Genomic DNA, 27,495 nt, shown 5'->3' with positions numbered 1-27,495 from the left:
TTGACAATGCTGGTGTAAAATTCAGATGCAAAATAACTCATTTTAGAAAGCCTCTTAAAAACCACATGTAACTTCACTTTCTCAGTAGATGTGAACTTCCCCCTGCCCTGCTTCACCCCTACTTTTCAGTTTCAACCCTGCAGCTACTGGCCATTTCCTTTTTTTGGGGGGGGGCAGCTTCTCAAATTGTACAGGAGGAGAAACAGGGTTAGACAAAGCATCAAGTAGTGTTGGAAGGCATATTCAAAGTCACAGGTGTTTCCCCCAAGTTGGGAAATATTAAGGGATTAATTTCCAGGAGGCTACAGTCAGCTTATTGAAAGGACATGGTCAGTGCAAATCAATTACATGGATTGCAAGTAAAAGATGATAGAACTGTTTCTGAAAGAACTCATTGCAATGACAGAATGTGGTAGCATGCAGAAAGTGCTATGCATGTTAGTCTCTCTTATTAAGGCATAGAAACAATATAGCAACACAGGGTGATGCAATAATGTTTTCCAGCTTATAGCTCAGTAGAGTTACTTAGCAACTGCTAGCTAACCTGTACCTTTAAAAAACACGTTTCTATATAGAGCTTTAGATAGATATCTAAAATTCATTTCCGGTTCTTCTTCCTTTTACTTCATAAACCAGTGCAGAATTGACATGCTTAATTTTCGCGAGAGGCTGTACATTTCCATATATAAATGAGGGGGTGGGGAGGGATTTTAAACTTGTCATAGGCAATGCTGATTAGCTCAAGAACATGGCACCACAGCCTTGATGGCAGCCTGAGGGCTTCATGGAAAGCTGGCTGAAAAAATCCCAGGGATTTCATTGAGCCTCATAGCAACAAATGCACCCTGGCTCAGCACACTGAAATCTTCTAAGGGGGTGGGGAGAAGCACATGATAAAAAAAGACCTTGGTCAAAATGAACTGCCATCAGGCTGCAAAATGGGCTAATAGTATAGACTGAGTTTTCTGTATATCCTGCATCTGTATGCACAGAACTTAGTCTTCTCCCATTGCACCAGAACTGCATTCTGTAAAGCAGGACTGGACAGACTTCAAGCTTGTCAATCTAATAGGTTTTTCCCTAGAAACCTCAAATATATCAGCAGGAATCAAATGCTAAACAGTGACTTAGAAAGTTGAACGGCCATAGAATTAGAGCATGGCACCATATACATACCAGTTGCCTATTACATGAGCCTGGCAAATATGACCAAGGTGGCTTTATGGGCAAGATCCCAGAATCATGAAACTATTTTCAAGAGCCCATGGGGGCTTTAGATTTTGCCCCCACTCAAGTATCACCTCCCAATACTACAAAGCAAACTGATTTTGAAATTCAGAATGATTTCAAAACTAGTTTATAAAATGGCATAATATTAGTTCTGGTTTTTTAATTCAACACAGAAATTTGTATTCATTGGGAGCAGTAATTCATCTTTATACCAGTTGCTGGAGGCCACAGGAGGAGAGAATGCTATTGTGCTTCAGTGCAAGTTTTCCACAGGTATGTGGCTGGCCAGTGTGAGAACAGGATGCTGGACTAGATGGGCCATTGGCCTGATCCAGCAGGCTCCAGTTATTCTCATGTTAAAAACAATACTAGCAGCAGTTGAAAAAAGCATGTCAGCTCCTTTAGTTTTTAGCCACTATTATGTACAGCTCTCCACAAATTTTCACATTTTATAGAATATATGTCAACAACACAAATGTCCCTTTGATGTGTTATTTGATCTATGAATATAAAAGTTGTGTTTTCTGATAGAATTATACATACTGAAATGTAAAACTTAGCACTGTTGTTTTTTTTTTTTTAGAAAGCTAATATACGGGGGGTGGGTGGGTTGAGGAGCGGGAATGCTGCTCAATACCAAGCTGAAATCTTTCAAGCTGAAGATTTTTGGTCTGAAACAACATTCAAAGATGTCCAGTGACCTGAAGCTAAATCGTGCTGATGTGTTGCAAAATTCCTGATCGGTGTAACTGGCAACTAAGGAACTGACAGTCACAACTCTAAAGATATAGCAAGTTGCTCCTAAATCACTAGGGCAACAGGTTGGAAACTGCCAACTGCGGTGCTGCTATGTGTTACATGCTCATTTCATCACATTGCTAGATTTGTTCAGACCACTGCACCTGTTTGGTTTCCCTTTGTTCATTCACTTCACTGCAGGAGCTATAAAGTTGTTAAAATACCAAGAAAGATAATGGGCTTCAGCAAGTTGGGTAGGAGGGGGGGTGAAAAATGTTGTTGTATTGTCATTTTTTTAAAAAAGCACTTTTTTAAAAATGGGCTAAAAGTCTTTACTTAAGCAATTCCCAAAAAAGGCCCCAGAAGATTCCTGTACCATTCAGGGAATGTACATTGTACATGTCAGTTGGGAATGATGACTTCTATCATGTGATGTCTCATGTATTAGGTAGAGTGGCACAAGAGAGTTTTATGATATGCAGAGTATCAGCATACTGAATCCCTTTAAGGAATTTCCTTTTTTAACATGAGAGAGCCTGCTGGGTTAAGGCAACAGCTCATCTAGTCAAGCTTCCTGTTCCCACAGAGGCCAACCAGAATCCTATAGGAAACCTGCATGCAGGATCTTAGCAGAAGAGCCCTTTCCCTTCCTGTGGTTTCTAGCAGCTGCTAGTCAGATACATTACTGCCTCCAACTGTGGAAGCAGAGCATAGCTATAATGGCTAGTGGACATATGAGTACACAAAGTCAAAGGAACAGCTTTCAGAGGTTCTGTGGCTCTCTCACAGGAACTTGTTACAATCTTTACAAAGGTCTTCATTGCATAATGTGTGGTCACAATTCAGCAGAGTGAGGCGGCCAACTCTGGCAGCAAATACCTGGTGAGAGTGAGCAGCAGAAAGGTATTTGAGAAGAAAACTGTGTTCCACACAGCCTGCCTTAGAGTAATATTCAACTGCCACCAGTTTGGTTGGCTTCTGTCTGTGGAATGGGAAAGGGGAGAAACTTGTCCTCTGCCTCAGGCAGCAAAATGCCAGGAGCAGCTGCTGTGTGGCACAAAGATTTATGGAGAAACATAGAGAGGGGTATTCATTTTCCTGCACACAGTTTCACCCCAGATTTTGTTTAGCCAACCAGGCCTCCGGATGCAAAGATGATTCTAAGTATTCTCATTCTAGATAATGTTGATATGTCTCAGATTGTTGGCGTGCCTGTTTATAGTAAATGTAGAAGCAGGGGGGTTCTGATGGGATATCAATGCCTTTGTGTTAGCAAGGGAAATCAATTCTCCGTGGTATGTTCCCCACTTTCTGGGATAGGACAATAGAATGAAAACATTTGATGGGTCCTAGCCATTCTTTTCTCTGCTCTTGCTGTCAGTCAAGCATCATTTTTGATGTGTTGGTGACAAATGGCACCGGTGGCATTAGAAGAGGGTTAGACCAGTAGCAGATGAGGTGGTGGGGATCTTATCATTAACTTGTCAAACCTGAGTCACTGTTGTGTCCCCGGGATGGGGAAGAGCCGGGGCAAAGCAGCAATGAAGTCAGCATGGTGCAAACATATCTTCAGAAGCACTAGATTGGCTCCACTGGTGTGCTTGCAACAACCTTACTACTGCCTTAGCTGGAGGAGGGCCAGGTAAGTGGCACAGCCCACTGGGCCATCCACTACTGGGTTAGCCAAATTAATGAGCTTCCATATTCAGTTGCAGTATGCTGTCAATTACCAGAAGCTGGATAGAAACTATAGGAATGTTAACCCCTTGTTTACGAGCTTTCAAAAACATCTTAGCTGATCACTCTTGCTGGATGGTCTTTATCCAGAGCCCTTTACAAAATATTATGGAACCTGGCTTGTGTTACCACTCTACAATAACTGTTTTATTTATACTTAACAACCTCTTTACACTAGCTACAAAGGACTCCCCAACCTAAGAGCTGCTTAAGTTTTCATTTTAGAATAACACATACCAGAGGTGCCAACTTGCAAGGGCAAGGTGGAAGGGCAATGGCAGGAGGACCTGGAGGCAGAGCTGAATGTGGCAGATTTGCAGCTTCAATGGCCGGTGGCTCCTCCTCCTCCTTCTGGTGCCGCCACTGGTCAGAGGCTTCTTTGACCCTCCTTCCCCACCATGGCAGGAGGAAGAGAAGGAGCAAACTACTGGAGCTACGCCACACTCAGCTCCATCCTTTGCCTCCATGCTTTTGGTTCAAAAATATTGAGGGCGGCTAAAAAGTGCTGAGCCCCCAGGAGCTGGTGCCCTGACACATACAATGTGAATGTGTTTGTGAAGATCAACCTGGACCTGCAAGGTGCTTTCCATATCAAAAAGGGAGAAGATTGTATTGTGTCTTTCAGCTGTATTTATGCAATTGATTTCTTAGACTATATGTTGCATATTAACTAAAAATGCCTGCCATTATTTTTCGTAGCTTATCCTCTAGTTAAAATAATAATCAGCATGTAAAATGGAGATTATTGTATCTCTTATATGACCACTTGAATTTAATTAAACTTTCAGTCCTAATTAGCTCCAATTCACTTTCTCTGGAAAAGAATCAAAATGTTTGCGTATCTACATGTATATTTTTGCTTTGGATGAATAATCAGCCCAACCAGCTACTGATAACAAATTTCAATTTACATAAATTTGAGGAAATTCTAACCTATCAACCAGTATCACAATGGTAATGCATCTGTCATTATACTTCCACATTTTTAGATCTGAAAGTGAAAGCAGGAAGCAGTGGCAGAATCTAGTTCCAGAGAAGGCAAGTGTCTCAGTGGGCATTGGCCGACTCAGCCTGAATCATAATTTCAGATCCATATAAGAACCACTTAATAATAATAATAATCTCTAAGTGATGTGCATAAAATAATGTAAAATAATGTCCATTATTACACAGATAAAATGAGCAAAAACTAGTAGAAAATACTGTATGATGGGCTTGTTGACATAATAAAACCAAGTTTTTAGCAGATGTCTTAAACAATGTAGTAAGACTGCTTGCTTAATGCTAATTGCCAAAGAATTTCAAAGTATCGGTGCTGTCACCCTGAAACATTGACTTCTAACAGATGTGGAACAAATACTACATGCTATTTTTAAAACTGCAAGTCCGGCAAATGAAGTGGTTGACTGTCTACTTACGAGGCAAGACTATCCTTTGGATGAACTAGATCCAAGCTCCTAAGGGCTTTATTAGGGATGAATGGAATGGTCTTAATCTAATATGAGCCCAATGGACACAACTTGAATAATAAGTCCTTTCTGTCAAAAAATCTGTGTATGGATTATTAAGGCAAAATTTTAAAAAAGCATGCCAATAAAATTATATTTATTATATAACTAACAAGGTGGTCCAAGGGATTCTATCTCTCCCCATATTTTCTTCTTTGGATAGTTTGGAAATAAAGTGTTTCTCAAGGTCATTTAAATGTTTTGCAGAAAAAGTCCCTGGAAGTGACAGTATGTTGCCACATGGTACCCTTCCTAGTTAACGGTATGGAGAGAAAGAGGCAGCCATGGTTTTTCCCCCATACAATGTCCTTAGAAACATTACAGTGACTTAATTGCAACTTCCCTTGTCCCATTCTTGATAAAGGTAATCCATCAGGACAGCCAAGGCCAATTTAGTCTCATGAACAGATTGGATGCAGAGTAGAATGGATCTAGATAATCCATATTATCCATAATAATGTCTGTAGAGTTGGAGCAGATACGGTTGTATCTTTCCGCAGAGAGACCTGGATTGAATAAAGACACTGGATTCTTATCTCATTATACATAATAAAGCTGGAAGGAATTCTCACCCCTTGCTTTTTCCTGTAGACCATTTGCAGTCGTTAATGGTCATCAACAGCTATCAGTCTGTCAATGACCCACTCCCCCCACCCTTCTGAGTAATACCTCTCCCCCCCCCCCACCATCTGACTATATATAAGCGTCTGAGGACTTCTGCTTCAGTGTATCTGAAGAAGTGTGCATGCACACGAAAGCTCATACCTATGACAAACTTAGTTGGTCTCTAAGGTGCTGCTGGAAGGAATTTTTTTTATTTTGTTTCGACTACGTCAGACCAACACAGCTACCTACCTGTAACGTATCATCCATGAATGCCTATAACGTGCTGCCACAAACCACTCCCAACATCTTCTTTATGAAGGAGCTTTTTGTGGCTGGTCAAAATTACTGGGCCCAGAACTGGCTTTTTAGGAGTGGCTCTACCATGCTTCCGACTCAAGGGGTTACATAATCAAGTATAGAGATGCAAGCAACTGGGCTGAATGAACTGAGAGTGATCCAACAACACGTCCCAAGCTGTGGCATTGAACACTTTGATTGGAATGGTACCAACTGTGCAGTTACAGTTTTCCCCAAGTTGAACAACTTTATCCTTGAAATGTGAAGCCTGTTCACCACAGCAGGTCGTTGAGGGCTCTCTGGGTCCTTCCCCCAAAAGGTCAGCAACCTCCAGACCACCTGAAAGAGCTCTGCTGGCCAGCTGCTTGAGGATACAAGGTAGGTTTATGGAGAGCTACAGGATCCTTGCCCCCATCACAAACAGACAGATCACAACTACAATGCTGGCAGGTTTGTTCTTTTCCTACAAACACGAGGTAGTTCCCACAGTCAGAGAACAGCACTTGTTATCTACACTACCTTTGAGAATAATACCTTTTATCCATATTCTAAGGACAGTTTGGTTTTGCATTATTTTACTGAGTTCTGCTTCCTAGGAAACAAGCTGCTATGCTGCCCTATTATAAGAAAGAGGAAATAATTGGATCCATACCCTGTGAGGAGTTGGCTGAGGTGAGATGCAGGTGAAATTTTTGTGTAGAAAACAGAGGTGTGCTTCCTGGAGAGGAGAGAGCATTCCTCCGTCATATACACAGCTCTTTCACCTGTAAGGAACAGTATTGTATTCCATTCAGCAGAAGGGACAATTCTGAAGAAAGTTATGCATGTGTTAAGTCTGTGTAAGAAGCTTGCCGGCTAATTAGCATAAAGTTCTATTCAGGGGGAAGGACCTTGTAATTTTGAAGTTGGTTGACAGTTGAAATGACAGTTGAATGAATTTGCTGAATGCTGAGACTCTGTAAGTGAGGATTTCCCTCCCTCACCTAAGTACTGTATATCTGAAGACTAAAGAATGCCCTCATATTGTCTGGTGAGGGAAGAGAGATTTCTTGAGTGATCTGAATGTTGTGTTATCATCTCAGGAGAACGAGGTCCACTTCTATGGGGGAAATCTCAGGGGGAAGCTGAATAATAATTTGGAAGCTGTTACCTGCCTGGCTTTAATCTATAGTCACTCAAATCCCACAATAGCAGCCACTGTTAAATGTTACAAATGCAGGTGAAGAGATGGAGTTTTATCCAGTGGTAGTTGTACCCAGGAGGGAAACACTTCCATTTCCACAAGGCAAGAAAACAGAATTTCACTGATACATCTACCCACTGCAGCACTACATGTCCAGAAGTGCCTGGGGTTATGGAGAGGTGCTGAGGAATCACTCTCCCAACACTGGTATCACTGCAGCTTACATTAAATGGTGCAGGGGTAGGGCAGGATAGCACCAACAGCTACTGCCCCTGTCCAGCCCTGACCTCATTGCCACTGTGCCCTGACCTATTAACTGCAACAATGCTGGTTGTGTCCCTTGAAAAACGGGTGCTTGGTCTTGCATGAAAAGAACTATCAGCTATAACCCATGGAAGAAATGTATAGTGGGTGGTGATGGTTGTTTATACAGATTGTACAGGCATGGTGGTACAAATTTTCACAATCTTTTGAGACCTATTTTGGACTTATCTATTTCATATTTAGTGGATATTTATTTCATATATACTGGATACTTTATTTGAGAATAGGGAAGGGTCATAGTTCATTGGTGAAGCACCTGCCTTGCATGTTAGCAAGTCCCAAGTTGATTCCTAAGCATTTCCAGATAGGCCCAGGGAAGTCTTTTGTCTAAAACCCTAGAGCAGCTTTCCATAACCTCTTAAGTACTATATGTTGCTGGACTACAACTCACATCATCCTTGACTATTGGCCATGCTGGGTAGGGCTGATGGAAGTTGGAGTCCAAAACATCTTGAGGTTACCAGGTTGAGGAAAGCCAAGGAGCTGCTGCCAATCACTGTATACTATTATAAATGGACAAATAATCTGATTCTGTATAAGGCAGCTTCCATACACTCAATACACTCCATACACATATCTTAATTCAAATTAAAACTTTGTATAACTGCTCCAATGTGAGATTTAGTTTAGCTTTGCTTTTTGTCTCACATGTGAAGCAGTCATGTTACATGCTTAAGACACATTTTAATCCTCATTTGAATTCGGCCCACATTGTTCGTAGTGCATCTTTCACAGAATCTGGGTTGCATTTGGATGTATCTTGTGAAATGTGGGGTGAGTTTTATAGAATGCACTTTGGAATCATCTTTTAATTTCATAGATAAGTGCAACCATGGGATCAGATTGCCTTGAGGAAATGTCAGTTCTTGGAAAATGAGAATTACACTCTAAATTATCTGCCAAGCTTGATAGATCTCCCACCAAATATTTCCTCCCTAAATACTTCTGAGCCCTCTAAAACATGGGCAGAGATTTGGGGCCAAGTACAGGGGAATATTCTGTAGCCCCAATGAGGTTAAGTTGATCACGTATCACAATTTACTCCTTTTCTCTGGAAATACAGTTGGAAGGCCTTCCAGTAAAAAAAGCTTTGACACTTGATTTGAGCACGTCACATAAATGATGAATGAGTGGCAGATGCCTGAAACAGAAAAAAGAAAGTGATTTCTGGAAAGCCTCAGAGATCCTACATTAGACTCCCTTTCTTTCTTTACAGTGTAGTACTGGTTCAAAAGTCATAACTGGATGCCTTGTTGTATTGTAAAACACATTCAGGAGCACAGAATATGTGGAGAATGTTTATCATCTATGGTGTAATATGAAGCAGAACTTTCAGGCCTTAGACTCGGCCAGTTGGTTGTTGCAAAAAGGGCAGTGAGCTGTGAACGTATGGATCAAATTACAGTGGCTCAAATTGCTTAGGAATCTTTATGATGAACTGCTGTTAATTAAATTGAGAGTCAAAGAATGACAGTATAGCTCTTCTGATTACTCTCTGTTGATAAGAGAGATGAATCAGGGAAGAAGTGAATCAGGGCTAATTGGGGACTAATCCAAGTTATTATTTAAAGTACTGGCAAGCATGTAAATTGTCAGTGTTTGAGAAGCTATTTTGAGGAGAAAATGACAGATGAGTTGGGATGAGCCATAGTGGCCATGAGGTATTAGAGACTTCAGGAAACCCTAGATCTGTTAGATATGTAGGTAGAGGAAACACTGACAAAAGAAAGAAGGAATATATCTCATGGATCCCAATAAGGGTAGCCTCTTTTTTAAAAAAAAATGCACAAAACATGAAATATTTCAAACGCTATCAGGCTTTATATCCACCCCTTTTTCCCTGCCGCACCCATTCAGGTGCGGAAGTAGGTTTTCCTGAATAATGCTGCTTCAAGGCCGCACGACACTAATCGAGTGACACAGGTTAAATTTCCAAAGTGATCCATGCCCTATCTCATAAATCACAAAGCACTGCATGAAACTCCCACCTGACAGTGCCTTGGGGACTCACCATCTGTGTCAACCTCTTCCCTTTGCTACACACACACATTCTTTGTGACCAAAACCTATTGAACTAGTTACAGTATATACATCACCCACCACTAACTGCAACTACCCAACACTACAATGTAGAATAGGGGGAGGAAAAAAACACTACCTGCCAGCCAGTTGCTGGAGGAAACAAATGGGGATGGAGAATTGCAAAGCAATGGAAAAAGAAAGGAACAGAGAGGGAGCTTTTATGTCTGTGAATGCAAGGAGGTGTTGGTAGAGAAATGGGCTTAAATGTCAGTTGCATCAACATGAATGAGCACATATACATACCACTTTGTCTGCCCACCTCCTGCATTCTTGGCTTTTTCTACGAAACCGACTTCAGCTAACCACTGCAGCACAAGCTTTAAAGCCGCAAACTGGGAACAAAACTTTGCAAGATCTTCATTATTTATTGGTGGAATTGTTCAGCCGATGCGCTGTCACGGAAGCTCTGCAACAAAATATTTTACATCACACAAGCACAGTAGTGTCGTGTTCCTGCTTCAGAGGCAGCTGGGAAACTCTAGGAAATGCATCCAAGCATTAGGTTTTGCCTTTTGTACTCCTTTGGCAATTTCCTGTGTCTTGAAAGTATCTGGGGGTTGCTGTCTACCTAATCACTTCTGCTTTTGTCTTGGTTTGCTTGCCACAGTGATGTTACAGCAAAATAAAATGGTTGCGGAGTCTTTCATGTCTCTCCCTCCTGCAGGTCCCACATCTGTAAAGGTCAGCGTTCCACTGGATTTTCACTTACCCCCAAAAATAGGATGGATTCATCATAACTGTAGCTGTCCAAGCATTCAAAGTCCTTTAACGATACAAGCTCCCTCCCCACCCCCATATAAATGTTTTATAGATCTATAGCAGTATTAGTTTTCTCAGTTTCAGGTGAGGTTTTTTCCTTTGTTTCTTTCTGTCAAGACAACTGGTATAACTTTTTTTTTTGGGGGGGGAGCTATGCAGGTTGAAATTCCCCTCACAGAATTCAATCCTAATGTACCATTTCTTTCTCATGCAGAAGGCTCTGAAAGAAAGGGGGGTGTTAAAGCTTTTCAAAGTACTTTTTCATAAATGGAGAAAAGTTTGGATTGGTGCCTGGGAAATCACTAACATTAAAGGTAAGTTCTCCCCGCCCCCTCAAAAAAAAATCGGGGCAGGAGCTATTGATTGTATACCATCTTCCAATCATGGGAAAAGTTTTCAACTTAAAATAAAATAAAATACTGCATGTCTGTGTTAAATAAAATAAAATATACCTATATTTGGCACTGAGGGGTGAGTCATGCTATCCTGAATGCCTGCTTTCCCAACTGTAAGTCAGACACCAAGACCACCATTTTAATACAGGCAGCAACCATTTTGTGCAGGGGTTCTGTTCCCAGCCCCCATTCATGTCAGCAGTATAAGTGCACCCCACCCCCATTATACCCCACCCTGTTCTACCTCCGTTCCTTCCCCGTTATGACTTCTTCTGGGCCGGTGATCATTGCCTGTATAATGTCTTCTTTCCTCCCTCCATTTCTCCCATTCATATTGCATCATGGACTGATAACAGTTCATTAACATTATCAACCTCTTCCCTTTTTTAAGTGTCTGTCCATTCTACAAACTTCCTTCTCTGAGGCAGGTCTGTCCACTATCCTATATACTCTAAGATATTATCTGAATGCACTATATGTAGGCTACTACTGAAGATTATATTGCAGCAATGCAGTATTCCGCATCTTGTTCCCATCTCCAGGCAGGTTGATCATATAACATACATATTTAACTCGGCTAAATTGGCTGCCATAGGTTTCTGAGCCCAGTTTCCTCAAGGGAAACTGTGCTTTCTTTCATATTGCCCCTTTGCACTTGAAGATCTGTAGGGGAGGCACTGTGCTGTATTCCACCATTAACTTTGTGAAGGTGAGGAGAAGGACTTCTTAGTGGTGGCACCCACCTTGGACAACTTGTTTCAAAGAATAACATCTCAACCATCCTGGTCAACTTTGGACAGCAAATAATAGCTTTCTTTACTATGGGAGTGTGCCTGGAATTAGAACTTGTGCTGCTTGATTTTTGATAGTCCTGTATACCTAGTCCACCCCCATCATTGAGCCCGGACAGTGAGATTTAGCACAGAGGGCCTTCTGGCGGTTTCCTCAAAGCGAAAAGTGAAGCTACAGGGAACCAGGTAGAGGGCCTTCTTGGTAGTGGTGCCCACCCTGTGGAACACCCTCCCATCAGATGTCAAGGAAATAAACAACTATCTGACTTTTAGAAGACATCTGAAGGCAGCGCTGATTAGGAAAGTTTTTAATGTTTGATGTTTTATCGCCTTTTATTGTTAAAAACTTCCCTAAACAGGGCTGCCTTCAGTTGGGAGCCGCCCAGAGTGTCTGGAGAAACCTATCCAGATGGGCAGGGTATAATTTATTTATTTATTTGTTTGTATCAATATCCCATTAGAATTATGTGAACTATATATAAAAAAAATTAGTCTAACACTAGGAAAACTGCAGAGAATCATAGGGCAGGTTGAAATGATTGACAGGTGGCATCAAATGATGTCACATGGTTGGAGATTGGATGGAGCTTTCTAGAAATGGACTTGTGGCCCTTTTGGAGGGAATTGATGAGCCAAATTAGGTCCATAGGCTGGAGTTCCCCCACTGATGAAATAAGCAATAAATGTGAGAATACTGGCGCCCCTATTTTACCCACTGATGATATAATATATAAGAAAGAACTACCTTGTATATCTTATCCAAATCCATAACCCTGTGGTATAGGACTTAATTTCAAGGACCGGAATATGACCAAATTCCTTTAATGGCAATTCAGTTAAAGCATGAGCAATTCTCTAATTTGCTGCTGCTGCTACTACTACTTCTTTAGGTCGTTGTTTCTGTGGAAATATGTCTAATGCATTTCATACACACAAGCACTAGTTGATATATTAGTTGTGCCTCTGGAAGATACTGGCTTCTTTACAGAATTACCTACATCAGTATTCCTACCACCTACTTTTTTGCTTGCAGCTTAGTTCAAGCAATTCCTTGTGAGTTAGTTATGACCCATACAGGTCCTTACCAAGCTTACAAGATGAATTAGCAATTTACGTAAATAGCAGGGATATTTAATTACAATCTTTGTAGCTGTCAAATTTTAGAAGGCATATCAACCCTTATGTTCAAGGACTTACCGTGTTTCCCCTTTTTTAAGACACCGTCTTATAACTTTTTTTCCTCAAAAAAACACACGGTGGCTTATTTTCAGGGGGTGTCTTTTTTTTTAAAGTGCTGGTACAACTGGGTCCCACTGGCTCAGGACACTCGGTGCTCTCTTCCGCGCACATTATAAACACCACACTCTAGCCTACTGTGCTATCCAGGTTTTACTGTCAACCAGGCTGGCAGCAGCTCTCCAGGATTTCAAACTTGGGGGTACCTGGGGGTTAAACCTGGGATCCTTCTGCTCCCCGGGCTCTCTCACGCCGGCCGAGGAATGAGGAGGGAGGCCGTGACCCGTCCCGATCCGAGATGCTTGTGAGGGAAGCGCGAGGGGGACGAGGCTTGGGCCCATGCCCCTGGCGCGCGCGCGCGGCTGAATGGCGAGCCGAAGCGGAACCTTTTCTCTGTGGGGGGGGGGGAGACGCGCGCGCGCAAACACACACACACACACACACACACACACACACACTGAGAGAGAGACACGCACAGGGAGAGAAAGAAAGAGACGCGCGCACACACACACACGAGAGACGCACGGGGGAGAGAGAGAAAGAGACGCGCGCACACACACACAGAGAGAGACGGACGCACGGGGAGAGAAAGAAAGAGACGCGCACAAACACACACACAGAGAGACGCACGGGGGGGAGAGAGAGAGACGCGCGCACACACACACACACACACACACAGAGACGGACGCACAGGAAGAGAAAGAAAGAGACGCGCGCACACACAGAGAGAGAGACGCACGGGGGAGAGAGAGAGAGAGACGCGCGCACACACACACACACAGAGAGACGGACGCACAGGGAGAGAAAGAAAGAGACGCGCGCGCACACACACACACACAGAGACGCACGGGGGAGAGAGAGAAAGAGACGCGCGCGCACACACACACACACAGAGACGGATGCACGGGGAGAGAAAGAAAGAGACGCACACAAACACACACACAGAGAGAGAGACGCACGGGGGAGAGAGAGAGAGACGCGCGCACACACACACACACAGAGAGAGACGGACGCACAGGGAGAGAAAGAAAGAGACGCGTGCACACACAGAGAGCGTGCGGCTGCAGCGCTCACAAAGCAGCGCTGCACTTAGGGGAAGATGGCCAGGGAGGGGGGCTGCGGGGTCAAGGCAACGCGTGAAAGGGAGGGATGGCGAGGAAGAAGTGGGGAGTGAACTGATCGGGGCTTTAACATGCCCGCACGCGCAAAAGGGAGGCTCGGAATGTGGAGATCGGTTCTGGCTGCTTCTCTTAAAGTGCCGCAAGTAACGAGCCTCTCTCTCTTTCCTCCTGCCGCTCGTGCCCTTGGTGCTTCGTGCGGCGCTGCTTCACGCTTTGTCAGCGCTGCAGCCGCCACCGCTTCTGGGCACCCACCCGACCCCGCAGGCTTCCTCCTCCTGCCGCGGCCGGCATTGCAGGAGCTGGGTCCTGCTGGCTGGTGCTCCGTGCGGCACTGCTGCACGCTTTATTGGCACTAAAGCAGCCACCGCCGCTTCCGGGCACTGACCCGACCCGGCAGGCTTCCTCCTCCTGTCGCGGCCGGCATGCTGGGTCCTGCTAGCTGGTGCGGAAGTATGGCTTATTTTCGGGGTATGTCTTATAGCTCTCAAATGGTTAAAAACCCTGCCATGGCTTACTTTCTGACTACGTATTAAAAAAGGGGAAACACGGTATAAGTAAATAATTATTAAAGACTGGGATAAATTGCTACCAAGAAATGTGTGTATACCTAATCTTCTTTATTGGTAGTGCTTCTGTATGCAAGTACTGACCATCCTTTGTGTAAATATGAAACAACGGATGTACCTAGCAGTTAACATAATAAAAGAGACAGAACCATGGGGTTGGAGGTAACCTTGTAGGCATCTAGCACAATCTCCAGCTCGATTCAGATAATTCAGACCTAGAGCACAGATGGCTGTCCAGCCTCTGCCTGAATACCTCCAGCATGGAAGTGACCACCATCCTTCAAGGAAATTGGTTCCATGTTAAAATATTCACTCAAAAGCTACCCTCTTGTAACTTAAGTTCTTTCCAAACCTAAATGCCACGGAATGAGAGAAATTAATGAGGATTTGCTGGAATGTGGAAGTGTGTTTTTGTTTGTGTGTGTATGTGTGTAAGGGGGAACATAAATCTTGTGTGCTGCTAAAGTTGGAGATAACTCAGTTAAGAACATAGCTGCCAAGTTTTCCCTTTTCTCGCGAGGAAGCATATTCAGCATAAGGGAAAATCCCTGTAAAAAAGGGATAACTTGGCAGCTATGGTTAAGAACAATATTCAGTAAAATATATTGGCCCAAACTTTGCAGACGTTTGTTGTGATAAAGTTCCTCTGAAAGCAATGAGACTAAATGGAGTTATGAGCGGTGCTTTTTTCTGGGGGGAAGCAGGGGACACATACCCCTAAACATTTTGTGAATGTTTGTACTTTTGTCCATTTACTTTATTTATTTTTTTCCAATTAGAACTATAAAATGGTGATTTTCTTGAGTCAAAATGAGAGTTCCCCAAACATTTTTGTAGGGGGAAAAAAATCACCTGTTCTATTAGTTTCAGTGAAACTTAGCTATTACATATGTTAGCTGCAGTGCGGAGTGTTAATTTTTAGTTGTTGCTCCTGTTTTCATGCTGCTGCTGTAATGCTTGAAAAGGAAGCTTGTACCCATGTCTCCTAACCCAGTATTAGGATCATTTGTAATTTTTCTAAGAAGTATATGCAAGGGTGGGTTTTTTGAATTATATAGAAAAAAGCTGTGAAAATGGAAAGCACAATTCATGGAATATGTGCAAGAGCTCATGCAATACTAGGAAACATCTGTAAATTCATAATGGCCATTAACTTTATTGCAATTATTTTACAAAGAACATTTCTAGCTGAACTTGAATTCACATTTCCCATACCATCCTGCAAAGCACCTATTAAAACATAATAATCTAATAAATTAAGTTCATCTTCTTTTGTCCAACTGAAATCCAGCCAACAAACATCTGAGACATCTTACAGCACTTCAGGATGATGGTTTGACTGGTAGGTGAATCGGGGGAAGGGAGCTGGAAGAGCAAACACTGAGAATGCTATTTTGCCATTCAAATGTGGCACATGGATGGTATAGATGCTCTCAGTTGATTGTAGAGGTCATAATGATACGGCTGGAAGGAGAAATTTTCTAAAAAGGTGGTTCACAAAATGTGAGGCAAAGCCTCCAAAATGTCTCTTGATTGGGATTGAAATCAGAGTATCTTCTGTTGATTGCCAGTTACTGGGGATCAGTGGGACTGTCACCTCCTTTTCCTAAGCTTTTTGCATTGTCAACTTAAAGTGTGTTATGCCCTTTTCTTCCATAAAATGGCAAGCCTTTCTTTTTCCATCCATCTCCTTGCTCCTAAGCTGAGAACAAAAGTGAATATTGTAAACTGAAGAACATTCTGTGCACTGGTTTTACATCTGAAGAAACGGCAGCAGTGGTGTTTCTGTTTCCCTCCTTGTTTGTTTGTTTTGTGACATGTAAACCTTCTAAGACAAACTTTGAGAATTAGTGCCCAAAAAGTACATAGGATTCAGGGGTGGGACAGAGAAATGTTTAAATCACTCAAAGACGATTTATGAGGAATAATCAAAGGGATAATGAAAACAGGAAAAGGGGATGGTGGTTGCCTGTGTTCCCCTCACCCACCCCAGAAGTCCAACAAAGACATTGCATGTGAAAAAAGATGGCTGTCCTCACAGATTGACTGGGCAACCTGATTTTCTCCATATAATTACCCAGGAAAAGACTGTACATTATGAGGTGCATGTGAGCATTTTTTTTAACCTTTTGAACATAGAGGAGAATTTAGCTGTTCTAAGGAGGTTAACATGCTAGAGCAGGCATCCCCAAACTGCAGCCCTCCAGATCTTTTGGCCTACAATTCCCATGATCCCTGGTTAACAGGATCAGTGGTCAGGGATGATGGGAATTGTAGTCCAAAACATCTGGAGGGCCAAAGTTTGGGGATGCCTGTGCTAGAGGGAAATAGTCCTTGGACCACCTTGTAAGTACAGTACAGACCCATGGACAGATCAGTTTGTTGATTATGCAACTTAACCCACATATCCACGTTCAGATCTATGTGTGAGTTCAAGGAGGTTGAAATGAATAGGTTCATCCCAGAACACTGAATAAACAGGAATCCTCACCCCTATTCCTTTGGAATTAAGGAATAGGAAACTGCTAACTGCAGGAAATTGAAACATGAGTTTTGATCTCTTTACTATAAAGAGGTAACACTTCTACAACCAAGAAGTGGCCCAATGAGTTCCCTAGAAAATGTAAGTGGTGAGACAATAAATAGAACATACTTGGTGATAAGGAAAGGTAAAGGTAAAGGGACCTCTGACCATTAGGTCCAGTTGTGGCACTCATCTCACGTTATTATTGAACAAATCTGCCAGTTTTTGGTTCTCTGGTTGCCATTTTTACAATCTTAAATCCATTTATCCATATTTCTGCATCAATTTATGATTATTATGAAAATTATTCCGCATTTTAATGTAAATTTCTCCTAATAGACACATTGACACTAATACATCCATGTGGAATTCCTTCTAATATATTCATTTTTGAAAACATTGTTTAGCACAAGAACTGCATCACAAATTTGAATAAGTGTAGATTTTTAAGGATAGCTGTGTTTTGGTTCATGGTTCGAGAAATGCAAATTAGGTAGTTTCTCATTAAAATGCAAACAGAATCAAATTTCTCCCCATCTCATAGTATGTTAGCTGATCCAAAAGTGACCATACATATTACTCTTGGTGGAATGAATCTTATTTTAGAGCCAATGATAGTTTTCTTCATATTCCAGGGGAAGTATATTTTATGGATTTTGGTCTATTGATAGTTTTTCTGTAGTCTATACCAGTTTGCAGATTTATCCTGAGGTAGCCACTGCCCCAACCAATACAACTGAGCAGCTTCATAATACCACCGAAGATTAGGAAGTCTTATTCCTCCATTATAAACTGGTCTCTGCATAGCTGATGTCTTGACCCTCAGGCTACCTGCCCATATAACATTATCTAACATTTTCTGGCAACCACACAGAAGTCAATTGAAAAGGGCGGATTAGCAGTTTCTAATCTTCTATTGTATTATAAAGCTGCTCAAATATATTGGTTAGGACAGTAGATATCTCAGTATATGTCTGAAATCTGGTATAAATTAGAGCAAAAATTGATTCATATTTCATTAAGCTCTACAATGGGCAAGATGCCCTTCTTAGGCAGGAGCTTTGTTGTTGTTTAGTCGTTTAGTCGTGTCCGACTCTTCGTGACCCCATGGACCAGAGCACGACAGGCACTCCTGTCTTGCACTGCCTCCCGCAGTTTGGTCAAACTCATGTTCGTAGCTTCGAGAACACTGTCCAACCATCTTGTCCTCTGTCGTCCCCTTCTCCTAGTGCCCTCAATCTTTCCCAACATCAGGGTCTTTTCCAAGGATTCTTCTCTTCTCATGAGGTGGCCAAAGTATTGGAGCCTCAGCTTCACGATCTGTCCTTCCAGGGAGCACTCAGGGCTGATTTCCCGAATAGGCAGGAGCTTATTCCATTTCAAATCCTGATATGAGAGAAATACAATAAAAAGTCTTGGAGTATCTCCACTGGCATCAGCTATAAGCAATCAAAACTTTAGCATGGAAAGTACATTGCTTTTTCCCTACCAAGAGTAATCTCTAATAAATAATAAATAAAATTCCTTGGAAAAACAATAGAGCAAAACAGAAGGATGTGTTCCCCTGTGGTTTTTTTAAAAATCAGGCACAATATTCATAATTTAAGAATCAGGGATTATAGGACAATTGAAGTTATAATCTTGGGAATTACTTTTATGCAAGCACCATTGAACTCACTGTGACTTACCTAGTGTTGGTACCTAGGTACATCTAGGCAACACTAGGCATTGTAATAAAAACTATAAGCCTTGTGGAGAATTTTTACTTTAGGAATTGGGTAAAAGTGGAATGCTATCACAAGTTTATTTTAGTTCATTCATAACTGGGTGCTAGGAGCTGTTCTATCTGAACAGAAATGGATCTAAATTCATAGATCAATTAGATTCCCCCCCCCTTTATGTCTATCACTGAGAGAAACATTTCTGCATTTATAAAATCTATATTCCATTTTGAACGTAAAAAACCTTTCAAGGCAATTTAAAACCATCAAATTAAAATATAAAATGATAAAATTGAAATAAAACAGTAAAAGCAGAATAATAGGAGTACAAATAACAGAAAAATTAGTAAAAACAAAATGCAGCCATGGCACAAATAAATTTGTCATCTGTTAAAGCCTGAATAGAGTCAAGTTGATTTTTCTGGTACTTAAAAGTTAACAGAGAAGGCACCAACTGAGTGTCCTTGGGAAGTATATTCCACAACCAGACACCATTACTAAACAGGCCCTGACCAACATCTGCCTAACCCCTCAGAGATGGTCCTCTGATGAAGATCTTGGAGTAGAAAGGTTCTCATGGGTACAGACAGTTCTTCAGCCATAATGAGCTTTATAGGTCAAAGCAAGCACCTTGAATCCTGCCTGGAAAATTATCAAAAGATTAATTTGGGGCAGGTGATTGCAGCACCATGGAAAGATCCAAGTAAACAACTTACTCTAACAAAGGCTACAGGTGGGATGAGGTCACACAAGTCCCTCCAACCAGTTTCACTCTCCTAAATCCTACCAACTTGCCTTAGGAGTGTGAATTATAGGGCTGCCACCCCACCCCACCAATTCCTGGCCTGAATATAAGTGTTCTTCTGTGGCCTCCTGCCTGGTGCACTTCTTGTGCTCTTGGGCAGCCGCAGTGAAAACAGAGGCAGGTGACAAGTCAGATAAAGTGCGCTTGGGGTAGGTGTCTGCAAGGCTCATGGCTTTTATTCAACAGAAGCCACAGGTGTCATACCAGAAACATGGTCTAGCTCTTCTGCCAATGGTAGTCAGCCCCAGACTCAACTAGGTCACCTTCCTCTGTCGCTTGAGCATCAGTCTAGGGTTGCAACACCCCGGACATTCATTTATTTAAGCTATTTATTAATGGCATTAGCCTAATCGGTGAAAGGCCTTCAGAGTAAGGAGCAGTTCTAATGGCACCTCTGCTGTCTGAATTTGATCCCTAAGTGGAAGTGCAGCTGCAGCCTCATCCCAAACAGGACAAATACTGCCTCACGGGTTCATTGAATTAATTCCCAACAATGTCTTTGTCTTGTGAGGAATTAGTACTTTCAGAAATGAACCTCGACCAAAAGACGGACTGAAATGGATCCAGGTAATCTGTAGTGTCTTAAGAGTGGCTGGCATTGAGAAGCATATATTCAAAGCTGGGCCACCCCACCCCAGTACATCACTTACATGGAACTACACCTGGTACTTTAGCACCCCATTGCTTAAGGTATTGCTAAATCAACTTAAAGTGAATAAAAGACATTAATTTACAATCATAGAACAATCCAGTTTAAAAATGATCTCACTTGTGTGTGTGTTTTAAAAATCATAACACACTTTGTAACTTCATTGGTTGAAACAAAGTTTCTCTTCTCTCCTAATAGCAAATTTAGTTGCTATGTGCTGACAGAATTGTAGCCAAAACAAGAGGGGTGCTCTTAGGGATGCTGATGTTTGCAGAAAGGCAAACAAAACAAAACAAAACCCTGGGGGAGGGAATGTAAGGGGAAATCATCCCAAAGAACCCAATAAAAACTGAACATACTCAATAGCCCCAGAAGGCTCAATGTCTTCTTTGGTGGAATGGAAAATGAGGGATGGAATCAAGTTCCCATAAGAGGCCATGGCTGCCTGTTTGGAATTGTGAACCGGAGTCCTGCTTTTTGAAGGGTGAGAATACAATGCAACACTTAGTTACAGGCAGGGCAGTCTCGAGCAGGTCGGCCGCCCTGGCGCTGAGGGGTGGAGAATGCTCCGGCGCCCCCGCCTTCGCAGGGTGCAGCATGGTTTCTGCGTGGCTTTGCCGCGCGGTGCCCAGCCTACCAGCCCGGGGCCCTGGCGCACCGCGCCACAGGGGGGCTATCTAGAGCCAGCCCTGGTTACAGGCTCCCTTATATGCTGCCATTCTACCCTTTTAAATCAGCAAATGTTTAGACCTGAGCTAAGGCAATTTTCATTCCAAGCAAGTGTAGAAAAAAACAAAACAGAACCATTCCGAAATCCCCCTTAAAAAAAAAAATCCAGGCAAATTTCCAGAGCAGTGAAGGAGAACAACAAAAGCCTGATATGCAGATAGCAGACACAGGGTGTCTGTTCAGACTCTAGATTGATTGATTTATTACACATTTCCAGCATTCACATCTTGAGAGAATGTCCATCCCCATCAATCATTTAAGAGGATTTATTCTGAGAGGTGCACAGATACGCAGGCTACTGTAAAATATGTCTCAAAGCCTGGTTAGTGTGACTGTGACTCAGCCCATTTGCGCAGCCCACCCTCTGCAGCTTCATTTTGATTTATGTACTGTGGCAGATTATCTCCCTCGTAAATACTAAATTCCATCAATTTATTTGCATTATGCAAAGAGGAGAGCATTTTAGTACCAAAGGGAGCACACCCCATGTTGTGTAATCATGTTGCTTTATGGGGTTTCAGGGATTTTGTTGCTGCTGCTGATGTAATAAAGGTCTGCTTCATGCAATCTGATGCATTGCAACCCCCTTCTTTAATTTTATCGCTGAAGTGATGGGCCAGGCTGAGGTCAGATGATAAAGGACATGATATTAACAAGTCATAAAGTTTCACTTTAGATAATGCAAACTTAAAGAATGCTAATGATGCATAATTTACCACTAGCAACCCTTTCTGTACACTGCACAGCATCGAGCAATGTTAGTAAGGTACTAGGTAATTACAAGCTGCTACCATGTGTCCTCCACAAATATGAGTGAGCTAATTGCTATTAATTTAAAGAAACCTGTGGAGTTTAAATAGAGTAAGCTGCTGTCTGAAAATTATTGGGCTATAATTCTTCTGCCTTCTGGCTCTAGAGATAGTATAAATCTGCAAAGAATGTGCCAGGTTAGATATGTAGTCAGCAGAACCCTGAGATGAAATTAGAGACCCATAAGTCATAAGTTTAAAAAACATTTTCTATAATATGTATACTCAAGTTTTGCTCAGGGAATACCACTGTGTATATAGACACAGACTACAAGTGTAATTAAAGCCAAAGTGTGTATTCAGTCACTCTGTAGTTTATCACACCACTGGGAATGGAAATCATCATGAGAAGATGCAGCAGTGGTTCAATGTACAGTCATTAACATTTGATTTCTTTTGAGGGGGTAAGGAAAGGGAAGTCCTAGATTTTGCCATTAACACTATACCCATGAATCGGAAACAAATTTGCATCTAACTGCAACATAATTTTGTCATAATTCCAAACGTCTACTTTCCTAGATATACTAATCTAGTGGGAGAAGAGAGTCCAAGAAGGTACTTCGAGAAACCATTCTGTGTCTACTCTACCCCTCCATGCAAATATTATATGATCTCCAGTAATCTGCTCCTACACATTGTGACAGCTAACCACCTCCCAAATTGCTATCTGTTATATGTCCTTTTCTGTGAATCATTCTGATTGATTAGAAAAGACAGGGACTTTTACCAGATTTAGAGTTGCTGACTGATTCTGGGTCTCATGTATATAAATAGTAAATATGACTCTTGGCAATGAAATAGCACTGGTTGCTTTATTCTTCATTTATGACATAGACACCAATAGAGAAATATATTTCAGACAAGATCTCATCAAAATAACAAAATGGCAACCATTGGCTTACCACTAAGCTACTAATCAGGTGTCAATAATACAGGTTGTTTAACGCTGGTGTTAACCAGAACTGTCATAATAAACAAGGTTAATGGCTACAATGAGGCCTCTGGTGATGAACCACTCTATTCATTATTAACATTTAGAAGGAATTTACAAGCATTAGTGCTCACCAGGGCATTTGATGGCTTAAATATACAATTTTCTTTTGCAATTCACTGTGGTATCTGATCCTGCACCTGCATGCGAAGCCTCTGCTCTACCGCTGAGATTTTTGGCATGCGAAACATGTGCTCTTTCACATAGCTACGTGGCTTCAGTTGTCTTCAGTTGAAATAAATAGTATAGAATTAAATATAAATCCTGAGCTTCTGCTATGATGACATGTGAAATGCACCCAGCTATATAGTTAGGAAGACACACAGTAAAACCTGTCTATTTTGAAATTTTATTATTCAGTGGGAGTTGCCAGGATGAAAAGCAGTGACAGACTCAACCACTACATCAGCATGCGGGCATATTGTATTAATTGATGAAACAACAGTGAAGCTCACAGCTTCAAGGTAAACTATGTCTGCCAAAACTACCTGAAGTTCATAAGAGTAATTAAGATCTAAACCCAGAAGAATAATTAAAATATGCAAAACACTTATTGATCTTCAACATCTGGTGACTTGTCAGTTACCACAGATATACAGAGACAAAAGCAAGCTTGATTTAACATACTGTTAATTTGCTTTCTTTGATTAAGCAGATTTTTGGAAAATATCTAGAAGTTACGTAAAGAATTCTGCTGCTCATACTAGTGTCTCCTAGAAATTTCTTTGGCGTTTGGATACCAGTTGAGATGCTGTGAAGAGTAAAAGTGCTTAACTGAAAAGCAATATATATATATATCCACAAGAGATTATGCCATAAGAAATTTGATAGTCTTTAAGATATTAGGGAGTTGGACTAGATGCTCCTTCTAACTCTGCAATTCTATGATTCTTTGATTCTATTACTTCTGCCCAGAAGTCATCTTCCAAATGCCAATGAAATGTTCAATGTTAGTCGCTATACAATGAACACAAGAGCTTTGGGGACTTAATGTTATGTTGTTGAAAACCATTTGGTGGAAGAAGAAGAGGAGAGCAGATTGCTGTTCACCAGCCCCTGAACTGAATATCTAGAACAGGCATCCCCAAACTGTGGCCCTCCAGATGTTTTGGCCTACAGCTCCCATGATCCCTAGCTAACAGGACCAGTGGTCAGGGATGATGGGAATTGTAGTCCAAAACATCTGGGGGGCTGAAGTTTGGGAATGCCTGATCTAGAACCAACAACTCTTGTCACCACAGAACATTTTCAAAAGAGTGAGGTAGTATAAGTGGTCTGAATTTCCACCTAGAAATATAGGAAGCTGCCTTTGTTCTTCTTGCTCACTGTTGTCCGTAAGCCCTGCAATGATTCACCAGGATTTCAGGCAGGTATCTCTCCAAGCCCTACCTGAAGATGCTGAGGATGGAACCAGGGGCTTCTTAATAATAATATTTATTAAATGTATATACTGCTATTAATCTGATGATCATAGGGCAGTTTTCCATAGAGAAACACAAAAATACATAATATAGTAAGAAACAAAAACAATACTCCCCCACAATTTAAAACTCCAGAGTGTTTAATTAGCCAAGGTCCTGGGAAACAAGGAATCATTTTGCTTGGCAGCGAACGTTATGTAATGAAGGCACCAGGTGAGCCTCCCTGAGGAGAGCATGCAAAAAATGGGGAGCACAGCAAAAAAGGCCTGCTCTCATGTTACTACCCTCCCAACCTGTCATGGAGGGGGCACACAGTTGGTAATTGCAGGGTCCGGGTCAGTTATCTGAGGTATGGCGGTCCCAAGCCATTTAAGCAGTGCTATTTTTCTAGAAAATATGCTGCTGGAACTTGCCCTTGGTGTCTGATAATGCCATTGGAGCCCACCAGAGAGATTCTGGAACTGAGTTCTGGCGAGTTGCAGATAACTTCCAGGCATCAGGAACCACCACCAACATTGGCCAGTGTTGGAGGAAAAGACAGAGGAGGTCCCAAGGGGCTGCTGCTGTCCAAGGTGTTTCACCTCTCTCCTGTTTCCCTAGGGGAGAATATGGGATCCAACATCACATCTCCCCCTCATAATCCACCAGTTCCCCTTGTTATGATACCTGTGATGTGATTTATACCACTTTGAGGGGTAGTTTTTTAATCTTTACAACTAGTGGTATACGAAATAAATACAGCAACATATTGTATGTATGTTGTGGGGACAAGAGCCTGCAGCCCTATGAGTAAAAATTAGGCTAGGAACAGAAATGGGGGGAGGAAAATGAAACCACTGTTCTCTTCCCAGTAATGTGATCATGTAGTCTCTGTGTTTAAAGTGTGTTCCTATAACAGTATCTGAAGAAGTGTGCATGCACACGAAAGCTCATACCAAAATATAAACTTAGTTGGTCTTTAAGGTGCTACTGAAGGAATTTTTTTATTTTCCTATAACAGAGTTTGACTGGAATAAATGGAATAACTCTTGACATGAAAAAAGAAATGGCCCTAAGACACACTGCATGCTGGGAACTGTTATTGTCATCCGTCTCTTTTTGCTTTCTGTTTTCTTACATGCTTTACTTCCCTCATTCTATGAACACACATACACATTCCTTCCTAGCCTTCTTGTCTGAGATCACTCATCTCTTACCTTCATTGGCAAACTAGAGCACTTGATGTTTTTATCTATGACTTTTGTTTCATTTCATAAACCAAGAGGCTCCCTGTACTGATGTTCACTCATTTCATTTTACCAAATATAATGGCTTCTTGTTTTTTACTGTCTGCTGCCTGTAATACTACCAGCTGGGTTATGCACCTTGATTGTCTTCTTCCTTGAGTTTCTAGGATGCCGCAACACTATTGATTCTTCTCTGTCTATTATTATGATCCCCCCCGCCCTCACACACTTCATCTCCAGCAATATCAGTTTATTGCAAAACTTCTACTATTTTCACATGACATATTGGTGATTCTATCTTCTAAGAAACAGCATTTATCCTTTGGACTTCTAAATCATTTTTTTTTCTAAACGCAAAACTTTCTGTCTGATCCTGTAACATCTTCTTGGGCATCTATCTAACATCCTGGCTTAAGCCAGTGAAGAAGAACGGAGAACATCTAGTGAAACCACATGTTAGCTGCTATTTTAGCATTTTCGCTAGCAATATCAGAGGAGATTTCACCAGCCACAATTTCAGTAAAGCTTGTGCTTTCCAAAGCAAAATGACTGCTAACATTTTGTACTTTCACATGGAGGATAGCAATTTGTATTTTAATCCATAACCATCTCTAATTCAAAGCAACTTTATCAGCGCTCCATATAGCAGTCTTCTTGGCTGCAATTACAGCATTAACGTTTAGCTTTTCAGTCTTGATAACGCAGTCTAATTTTATCCCATCTGGTTTATTGTGCAAAGTTTTTTTTCCATGCCTGGAGGTGGCATTTCCTTAATCATTTCTTCTGCATGGAATTGCTGGTTGGAGCTTAAAAGGTTTTGTTAGCTACAAGGACCAACTGCAGGTTTCTGCTCCATGAGGACAATGTGTCAGCAGTTCTCTGTAAGAATTGTCTAGAAGGCAATCATTTGGAAGCTCTCGCTGTACTAGGGAGGTCATCAAACCAAACTGAATAAGCTTTTGATCTCACTTTATTTTTTTTTAATGACTGTAATGTTAGAGTGACATTTCCTTTCTAATGATTAGCTTTCAGGGAGGTAGGATTACAGACTGTCTGTTTATTAATAGCTAGTGGGAAACAGGTGACCTTAGATTTGCATATTAAATTCATGCCAAAATCAATGTGGAGATATGAAGGTAGAGGAGGATCTTCTCAGCAACAATGTGGAAAGTGTTCGGAAATTGGCATGCAATCAGTCCTTTCCCCTTTTGATGCCCATATGCTTCAATTAGTTCCCGTATTGTACATTTGTGCAAGATGACACCATACCAAACCACTTTAGGCATTTCCAAATAGATGCTTGTATTCTGTTCCTGGGAATATCATGCCAAACATTTTCTCAAACAGAAAAAAGGCTCAAATACTTTGCTTCGCTTTGGTGAAATTGGGATATTTTACCAGTAATATAAAACCTTGATTAGAGATGCCAGGAACTACATTCTGGCATCCATAAAAAAAAATAGGCCCCCAAACAAGGTGACCATTTCAAACCTCAAAGTTTTTATGTGTTTTGCATTAAGATTCCTGGCTTCCCCCCTGCCAACCTATCATTTCTCAGTGGAAAGAGCAGCAGCAACATCACAAAAAGAGAGAAAATAAGTCTCCCTCTCCCTCTCCCTCTCCCTCTCCCTCTCTCTCTCTCTCTCTCACACACACACACACACTTCATTGCATTGGCTAATAGTAATGGGATGCATGGAATTACTTCCCTAGAGATCCTGCAATTATAGCTCCTTTGGGTAAAGCTACAGCTCCCATTGTCCTTTATGCCCTCTCATGTCCTTTGAACTGAACACAAGTACAAACAATCTCTACACATTTGTTGAAGGTGTGTACAGCTCACCTTCTGTTGTGTATACAAGTGGACAGACTGTACAGTCACTGAACGTTACATATAAATAACTGTGCAAGTGCATGGTCCAAGTATTTGTGAACACAGGCTGCACAGTCATTGAATGTACTATTAGCTAGCATACTTTTAATGAATGGGGCAATGGAGTGGGGGAAACTGTGTTCTTCTTTGCTCTGGGTCTCATTACTGCCCCAG

This window comes from Zootoca vivipara, chromosome 4 (genome assembly GCF_963506605.1).
Source record: "Zootoca vivipara chromosome 4, rZooViv1.1, whole genome shotgun sequence".
In the NCBI taxonomy this organism is placed as follows: Eukaryota; Metazoa; Chordata; class Lepidosauria; order Squamata; family Lacertidae; genus Zootoca; species Zootoca vivipara.
The sequence above is the reverse complement of the archived record's forward strand: the minus strand, read 5'-3'. Positions refer to the sequence as shown.